Source organism: Penaeus vannamei, chromosome 15 (genome assembly GCF_042767895.1).
Source record: "Penaeus vannamei isolate JL-2024 chromosome 15, ASM4276789v1, whole genome shotgun sequence".
Classification (NCBI taxonomy): Eukaryota; Metazoa; Arthropoda; class Malacostraca; order Decapoda; family Penaeidae; genus Penaeus; species Penaeus vannamei.
In genome coordinates this window covers 31687318-31697317 of record NC_091563.1, presented here as the reverse complement: position 1 = coordinate 31697317, position 10000 = coordinate 31687318, and the positions used below count along the sequence as shown (strand labels likewise).

Below are 10000 nucleotides of genomic sequence, written 5' to 3'. Positions count from 1 at the left end.
ACATCCGACTCATCACACACAATAAATGCTTACTTCTCTCTCTCATTATTCCTCTCCTTATCTTGCTCTCTGTCACTGTTATAATTTATAGTTGATGGTAGGCCTACATTCTATCATATATAAAACAAAATACCTAGGGCTCTTGTTCTCATCGGGAATCGAACCCGAGCTCTCCTGATTCAGAGTCAGTCATGTTGACCACTACACCATGAGAACGTATTATTATGTAGAGGAAGCTATATCTTTACTAAATAATCTTTCTCTCTCTGTGTGTGTTTCTGCTACTGTCTCCCTCTCTATCTCTATCTCTCTTTATCTATCCTTTTTTCTCTCATTCCTCTCTTTCTCTCACTCAGTCTCTCGTTTTCTCTTTCTATCTCTATCTTTCTATGTTCGTATATCTAGCTCTGTATGTTTTCTCTTTCTCTCTCCTTGTCTCTGCTATTGCCTCTGTCTCTGTCTTTCTCTTTTTATTTCCACATTAATTGGGTCATGCACTATAAGCACTATTATACACATTATCATCATCACTACATCCGACTCACCACACACAAAACAATGCTTGCTTCCTTTTCCCTCTCCTTATCTTTCTCTCTGTCACTGTTACGATTTATAGTTGAGGATAGGCCTACATACTATCAAATATAAAGATAAGCTCTATCATTATTCTCAACGGGAATCGAACCCGAACTCCTACTTTCGCTCTCTGTCTGTATATGTCTTCTCTCTCCTTGTCTTTCCTTCTCTCCTACTGTCTGTCAGTCTGCTCCCCCCCCCCCACCTCGTACGTTTATTATACATTTTCTGCTTTGTATACATCAGAAGGGTGAAGAGGTGAAGAAGGAGGAGAAGAGAGAGATGCTACATTATGCTCAATTGCTACACACACGCGCACAGAGGGATATTTATATTTATATATAAATATATATATATATATGAATATATATGTGTGCATAGATAAATAAGCAGATGGACAAATACACACACAAATATACACCACACACATATACATACAAATATCTAACCTAAGCAATTGTTGCATCATCCTATTAATTGTCAGCTCGCTTTTGCTTGTCTCAACACAACAAGAAACTTGTACACATGTCTTTTCCCTTTCATATTACCTTTCTGTTCAATTATCCTGACCTTGTATTTATAACACCCACGATTCTGCCTTACCCTTCGCTCTGTGATACATGCTTCAGTTGCCTCGCCCGAATTTGCTCAAAAATATGAAATAAAAAACAAACATCAAGAAACTAACCATAATAACATCAAAACGAGTTATCAGTACATTTAGACAACAATAAACTTGGACGCAACAGATCTTTTTTCAATTCATATTACTCTTCTGGTCAATTTTCCTGACCTTGTATCTATAACACCAACGATTCTGCCTTACCTTTCGCTCTGTGATGTATGCTTCTGTTGTCTCGCCAACATTTGGTCATTTGGTTAATGTAAGGTCATATAAAATCAGAATGAAAATCTTGAATGTGCTCTTTCTGATACGTGAGCGAGATTTTCCTACAAACAGACATGCAAACATACAGACACACACAAACACACACCTGAATAGACCTTTCTTTATACTTTTGTATTATTTTGTATTATTCCATTATTTTTCATCAAGAAATATCTCCGTATACAGCAGTGTCCCGTATCATTATATCGCCTTTGATTTTAATGAAAAAATAATCTTTGAAACACATTTTTCTCTGAATGATCCTCTCCACAGACACATATCATCATCCCTTTGCTGGTTTGTTAAAATTTGTACGAGGTAAGAAGACCCAGTGAACATATATTATACAGACATGCATATAAACTGAAATAAATACATATCTATCAGTCTAGACATGTATAGCTACCGGACAGATAGACAGATAAATGTAAATTTATTAGGTATATAGACCGATATTCATCTATTTCTGCGGGTATGCATGTCCGTATATATACACATGAATAGGGTCAGGCCTCGAACAGTTTTAACAAATCGGCCGATTATCTTGATTTTTTTTTTTTTTTTTTTTTTATCTCTACCGTTACACGCACTATTATACACACCATCATTATGATCACTACATCGACTCATCACACACAACACATGCTTACTTCCCACTCTCCCTCTCCCTCCCCCCCCCCACCACCCTCTCTCTCTCTCTTTCTCTTCCTGTATATATCTGTTCGTTTGTCTGGCTCTCTCTCTCTCTTTGTCTCGTCTCTGCTACTATCTCTCTCTATCTCTCTTTTTCTCTCTGCTACTAATGGTATACCAAGCAAGATGATGAAGATGAAGCTATACCTGTCCAAAATAATCTTCTTCTTTTTTTCTCTGTCTCTCGTTCTGCCTGTATTTCTGTTCGTTTGTCTGGCTTTGTATGTTTTCTCTCTTTCCCTCCTTATCTCTGCTACTGCTTCTCTCTCTCTCTCTTTCTCTTTCTCTCACTCTCTCTCTCTCTTCCTCTATGTCTGTTCGACTTTCTGGCTCTTTATATCTTCTCTCTCTCTGTATCTCCTTGTGTCCAGTATCATTATATTGCCCTTGATTATAAATAATAATAAAAAAATTCTCTTTCAAACACAATTCATACATACTGAAATAAATACAAATTTCTCAGTCTAGATACCCATATCTACCGGATAGATAGATAAATAAATGTATATTTATTAGCTAGATATGCATCTATTTCTGCTGGTATGAATATATGCGCATTAATTGGGTCAGGCCTGGCAAAAAAAAAATTATCACTATTATCATCACTATATCCGACTCATCACACACAAAAAAATGTATGTTTCCTTCTCCCTATCCTTATTTTTCTGTCACTATTATGATTTATATTTGATGATATGCTACATGCTATAAAAAAAAAAAAAAAACAGAAAAAAAAATGTATATGTTCTCACTGCGAATATTGTGATTCTGAGTCAGTGTTGGCCAAAACACCGTAAGAACTTGTTAACATGGGAGGGAAGCTGTAACTATACAAAATAATCTCCCTCCCCCCCACCCTTTGCCTGTATATGTCTCTGTATGTCTTCTCTCTCTGTTTCTGCTAGCGTCTCTCTCTCTCTATCTCTTTCTTTTTCTTTCTCTCTCTCCTCTCTTTCATTCTCTCGCTCCTCTCTTTCATTCTCTCTTGATTTTATATCTCTACCATTATACGCACTATTATACACACTATCATCACTACATCCGACTCATCACACACAAAACAATGCATGCTTCCTTCTCCCTCTCCGTATCTTTCTCTGTCACTGATATGTTTATAGTTGATAATATGCCTACACACTATCAAATATATAAGAAAAAAAAATCAATAATTGTTCTCATCGGGAATCGAACCCAAGCTCTCCTGATTCAGAGTCAGTCATGTTGACCACTACACCATGAGAACGTACTATAGAAAAGAGGAAGCTATATCTTTACAAAATCTTTCTCTCTCTCTCTCTCTGTTTGTTTGTCTGCCTGGCTCTGTATGTCTTCTCTCTTTCTCTCTCTCTGTTTCTGCTACTGTCTCCCTCTCTATCTCTATCTCTCTCTTTATCTCTCTTTTTCTCTCTCGTTCCTCTCCTTCTCTCACTCAGTCTCTCGTTTTCTCTTTCTATCTCTATCTTTCTATGTTCATATATCTAGCTCTGTATGTTTTCTCTCTCTCTCTCCTTGTCTCTGCTACTGCCTCTCTTTCTCTCTCCTTGTCTCTGCTATTGCCTCTGTCTCTGTCTTTCTCTTTCTATTTCCACATTAATTGGGTCATGCACTATACGCACTATTATACACATTATCATCATCACTACATCCGACTCACCACACACAAAACAATGCATACTTCCTTTTCCCTCTCCTTATCTTTCTCTCTGTCACTGTTATGATTTATAGTTGAGGATAGGCCTACATACTATCAAATATAAAAATAAGCTCTATTGTTATTCTCAACGGGAATCGAACCCGAACTCCTACTTTCTCTCTCTGTCTGTATATGTCTTCTCTCTCCTTGTCTTTCCTTCTCTCCTACTGCCTGTCAGTCTGACCCCCCCCCCCCCACCTCGTACGTTTATTATACATTTTCTGCTTTGTATACATCAGAAGGGTGAAGAGGTGAAGGAGGAGGAGAAGAGAGAGATAGAGGGAAAGTAAGAGAGAGAGAGAGAAATATATATATATATATATATATATATATATATATATATATATATATAGAGAGAGAGAGAGAGAGAGAGAGAGAGAGAGAGAGAGAGAGAGAGAGAGAGAGAGAGAGAGAGAGAGAGGAATAGATAAAATAATTTTCTCCTTCATTTTTCACTCTACTGAAGTATTTTCTTTTTTTTCTGTGTGAGGTTGACGTGTGCCTTGTGTTTCTCCCTGTCGCCGTTTGATGTCGCTTTACGTCACATTTTTTCGGTTGTCTTCTCTTCCACAGTATCCTCACTATGCTACATTATGCTCAATTGCTACACTCGCGCACAGAGGGATATTTATATTTATATATATATATATATATATATATATATATATATATATATATATATATATATATATATGAATATATATGTGTGTGCATAGATAAATGAGCAGATAGACAAATACACACACAAATATACACCACACATATATACATACAAATATCTAACCTAAGCAATTGTTGCATCATCCTATTAATTGTCAGCTTGCTCTTGCTTGTCTCAACACAACAAGAAACTTGTACACAACATGTCTTTTCCCTTTCATATTACCTTTCTGTTCAATTATCCTGATCTTGTATCCATAACACCCAAGATTCTGCCTTACCCTTCGCTCTGTGATACATGCTTCAGTTGCCTCGCCCGAATTTGCTCAAAAATAAAAAATAAAAAACAAACATCAAGAAACTAACCATAATAACATAAAATGAGTTATCAGTACATTTAGACAACAATAATCTTGGACACAACAGGTCTTTTTTCAATTCATATTACTTTTCTGGTCAGTTTTCCTGACCTTGTATCTATAACACCAACGATTCTGCCTCACCTTTCGCTCTGTGATGTATGCTTCTGTTGTCTCGCCAGAATTTGGTCAGTTGGTTAATGTAAGGTCATATAAAATCAGAATGAAAATCTTGAAGGTACTCTTTCTGATACGTGAGCGAGATTTCCCTACAGACGTGCAAACATACAGACACACACACAAACACACACACACCTGAATAGACCTTTCTTAATACTTTTGTATTATTTTGTATTATTCCCTTATTTTTCATCAAGAAATATCTCCGTATACAGCAGTGTCCCGTATCATTATATCGCCTTTGATTTTAATTCAAAAAATAATCTTTGAAACACATTTTTTTTTCTGAATGATCCTCTCCACAGACACATATCATCATCCCTTTGCTGGTTTGTTAAAATTTGTGCGAGGTAAGAAGACCCAGTGAACATATATTATACAGACATGCATATAAACTGAAATAAATACATATCTATCAGTCTAGACATGCATAGCTACCGGACAGATAGACAGATAAATGTATAGCTGTTGGATAGATAGACCGATATTTATCTATTTCTGCAGGTATGCATGTCCGTATATATGCACATTCATTGGGTCAGGCCTCGCACAATTTTAACAAACCGGACGATAATTTTATTTCTTTTTATCTCTACCATTATACGCATTATTATACACACTATCACCATCACTCCATCTGACTCATCATACAAATCATTGTATGCTTCATTCTCCCTCTCCCTCTCCGTCTTATCTTTCTCTCTGTCACTGTAATGATAATAATAAAATAAAAGTTGAATGTTTTGTTCTCATCGGGAATCGAACCCGAGCTCTCCTGATCCGAAGTCAGTCGTGTTAACCATTACACCATGTGAACTTTGTATAAAAAAAGGAAGCCATAACTTTTTGTGTTTCTCTCTCTCTCTCTCTCACCGATGACATCCACCGAGAGTAGAATAAAAATCATTTCTAATCATTTGTGTTTCTCTCTCTCTCTCTCTCTCTCTCTCTCTCTATATATATATATATATATATATATATATATATATGTATATATATGTATATATACATATATATATATATATATATACATGCATGTATATATATATATATATATATATATATATATATATATATATATATACATGTATGTATATATATATATATATACATATATATATATACACAAATATGAGCACTATATATATGTATATGTAAATATATGTACATACATGTATATATATATATATATATATATATATATATATATATATATATATATATATATATATATACATATATATATATGGACATATATATGTATGCCTATATATACAAATATATATATGTGTGTGTGTGTGTTTCTCAGTTAATGATAGAAATTATCTGGAATACCTGAATAGATATTATTAGATATATTCTGACATTTAATACTACTCTTATATCTGGAATTTCCTTTATCATCCGTATCGGCAGAAAGAAATCGACGAAATGAATACAATTAAAACAACAAATAAAAAAATCCTAACCCAAAATGGACCTACGTGTGATTCCACACTTGGCATGGAACAGTCTCGAACGCGGGTCTGCAAATTGCTAGGCCACAGCGTTAACCGTTCCTCCATTTTGACGATTTTTCTTGATGACGATGATAATGGTGAATTTAACCTAAGCATTCTTACATTAATTTGCCTGTCTTGTGTATTCAATGAAGTGCTACAATTTATAACTGTGAAACTATACTAAAGAAGCCACAGGTCAGAGAGAGAGAGAGAGAGAGAGAGAGAGAGAGAGAGAGAGAGAGAGAGAGAGAGAGAGAGAGAGAGAGAGAGAGAGAGAGAGAGAGAAAGGAGAGAGGGACGAAGACACAAATTTGGCCTTTAAGGTTCGGTAAGGACATGTAAAATCAGAATGATAATCTTGATTGGACTTTCGATACGTGAGCGAGTTTCCTGCACAGACATACAAACATACATGCAGGCAAAGCAACACACACACATGAATAGATCTTTCTTAATACTTTTGTTAGTCCCTTATTTTTTATCAGGAAATATCTTCGTATGCAGCAGTGTCCCGTATCATTATACTGCCCTTGATTATAGATTATTATTATTTTTTTTTTATCTGAATGATCCTCTCCACACATACATGTTATCATCTTTTGGCCGGTTTGTTAAAATTGTGCGAGATAAGAAGTCCCAATGAATATCTATTATACGGACATGCATATATACTGAAATAAATACATATCTATCAGTCTAGACATGCATAGCTACCGGATAGATAGATAGATAAATGTAAATCTATTAGATATATAGACCGATATTCATCTATTTCTGCGGGTATGCATGTCCGTATAGATACACATTAATAGGGTCAGGCCTCGAACAGTTTTAACAAATCGGCCGATTATCTTGATTTTTTTCTTTTTTTTATCATCACTACATCGACTCATCACACACAACAAATGCTTACTTCCCACTCTCCCTCTCCCTCCCCCCCCCACCCTCTCTCTCTCTCTCTCTTCCTGTATATGTCTGTTCGTTTGTCTGGCCCTCTCTCTCTCTCTCCTTGTCTCGTCTCTGCTACTATCTCTCTCTATCTCTCTTTTTGTCTCTGCTACTAAAGCTATACCAAGCAAGATGATGAAGATGAAGCTATACCTGTCCAAAATAATCTTTTTTTTTCTCTCTCTCTCGTTCTGCCTGTATTTCTGTTCGACTTTCTGGCTCTTTATGTCTTCTCTCTCTCTTTATCTCTTTGTGTCCAGTATCATTATATTGCCCTTGATTATATAAAAAAAAAATATATTTTTCAAAGACAATTCATGCATACTGAAATAAATACAAATTTCTCAGTCTAGATACCCATATCTACCGGATAGATAGATAAATAAATGTATATTTATTAGCAAGATATGCATCTATTTCTGCAGGTATGCATGTCCGTATATATGCACTTTAATTGAGTCAGGCCTCACACAATTTTGACGAACCGGCCAATCTTGATTTTTTAAAACTATCATCATCACTACATCCGACTTATCACACACAAAGCAATGTATGTTTCTTTCTCCCTCTCCCTCTCCCTCCTTATTTTTCTCTCAGTCGCTGCTATGATTTATAGTTGATGATATGCTACATGCTATCAAACATTAAAAAAAAAAAAAAAAAAAAAAAAAAAAACATGTATATGTTCTCACTGTGTCTATTTCTGGTGCTGGCCAATACACCATAAGAACTTGTTAATATGGGAGGGAAGCTGTATCTATACAAAATAATCTCTCTCTCCTCTCTCTCTCTCTCTCTCTCTCTCTCTCTCTCTCTCTCTCTCTCTCTCTCTCTCTCTCTCTCTCTCTCTCTCTCTCTCTCTCTCTGTTTATATATGTCTGTTCGTCTGTCTGTCTCTGTATGTTTTCTCTCAGTGTGTCTGCTAGCGTCTCTCTCATTCTGTCTCTTTCTTTCTCTTTCTCGCTCCTCTCTTTCTCTCCTTTCTCCTGTCTCTCTTTTTCTCTGTCTCTCTCTTCGACTGTATGTCTGTTCGTCTGTCTGGCTCTGTATGTCTTCTCTCTCTCTCTCCTTCTCTCTGCTACTTTCTCTATCTCTTTTTCTCTTTCTATTTCCGCATTGACTGTTTTAACAAACCAGCCGATTATCTTGATTTTTTATCTCTACCATTATACGCACTATTATACATACTATCATCATTATCACTACATCCGACTCATCACACACAAAACAATGCATGCTTCCTTCTCCCTCTCCGTATCTTTCTCTGTCACTGATATGTTTATAGTTCATAATATGCCTACATACTATCAAATATATAAGAAAAAATGATTCTAATCTTGTTCTCATCGGGAATCGAACCCGAGCTCTCCTGATTCAGAGTCAGTCATGTTGACCACAACACCATGAGAACGTACTATTACGAAGAGGAAGCTATATGTATGGAAAATAATCTCCTTTCTCTCTCGCCCTCTCTTTCTACCTGTGTATGTTTGTTCGTCTATCTGGTTCTGCATGTCTTCTCCCTCTCTATCTCTATCTCTCTCTTTCTCTCTCCTTGTCTCTGCTACTGTCTCTCTCTCTCTCTCTCTCTCTCTCTCTCTCTCTCTCTCTCTCTCTCCTTGTCTCTGCTACTGCCTCTGTCTCTTTCTCTTTTTCTCTTTCTATTTCCACATTAACTGGATGAGGCACTATACGAACTATAATACACACTATCATCATCACTACATCCGACTCACCACACACAAAACAATGCATGCTTCCTTTTCCCTCTCCTTATCTTTCTCTCTGTTACTGTTATGGTTTATACTTTAGGATAGGCCTACATGTTATCAAATAAAAAAATAAGCTCTGTTATCATTCTCAACGGGAATTGAACCCGAGCTCTTTCTCTCTCTCTCTCTCTCTCTGCCTGTGTATGCCTGTTTGTGTGTCTGCCTCTTTATGTCTTCTCTTTCCTTGTCTTTGCTACTCTCTCTCTCTGTCTATTTCTGCTACTGTCTGTCAGTCTGACTTTATTCCCCCACCTCATACCTTTCTAATAAACCCTCTGATTTGTATCCATCAGAAGGGTGAAGAGGTGTAGGGGGAGAAGAGAGAAATAGAAGAAAAATGAGAGAGCAAAAAAAAAAAAAAAAAAAAAAAATATATATACATACATACATACATACATACATACATATATATATATATATATATATATATATATATATATATATATATATATATAGAGAGAGAGAGAGAGAGAGAGAGAGAGAGAGAGAGAGAGAGAGAAAGAGGAGTAAATATAATTATTTTATCCTTCATTTCCCCTCCACTGCAATATTTTTCGTTGTTCTCTGTGAGGTTGACGTGTGCCTCGTGTTTCTCCCTGTCGCCGTTTGATGCTTTACATCGTATTTTTCGGTTCTCCCACACACACGTGCGCATAGAGGTATACGCACATGCCACGTACACACAAAAACACAGATACTCATAGATATATACATAATTATATAAATAT

At 36.0% G+C, this 10000-nt stretch overlaps 3 non-coding genes across 3 annotated transcripts; all 3 read right to left on the bottom strand.

Moving 5' to 3' along the window:
* Window positions 1–143: 143 nt before the first annotated feature.
* TRNAQ-CUG (transfer RNA glutamine (anticodon CUG)) lies at window positions 144–216 on the bottom strand. Its single transcript has one exon. It is a non-coding gene; the product is annotated as a tRNA-Gln (tRNA).
* Window positions 217–3328: 3112 nt separating this feature from the next.
* TRNAQ-CUG (transfer RNA glutamine (anticodon CUG)) lies at window positions 3329–3401 on the bottom strand. The gene has a single exon. It is a non-coding gene; the product is annotated as a tRNA-Gln (tRNA).
* Window positions 3402–5794: 2393 nt separating this feature from the next.
* Window positions 5795–5867, bottom strand: TRNAR-UCG (transfer RNA arginine (anticodon UCG)). Its single transcript has one exon. It is a non-coding gene; the product is annotated as a tRNA-Arg (tRNA).
* Between the last annotated feature and the right edge of the window lie 4133 nt (window positions 5868–10000).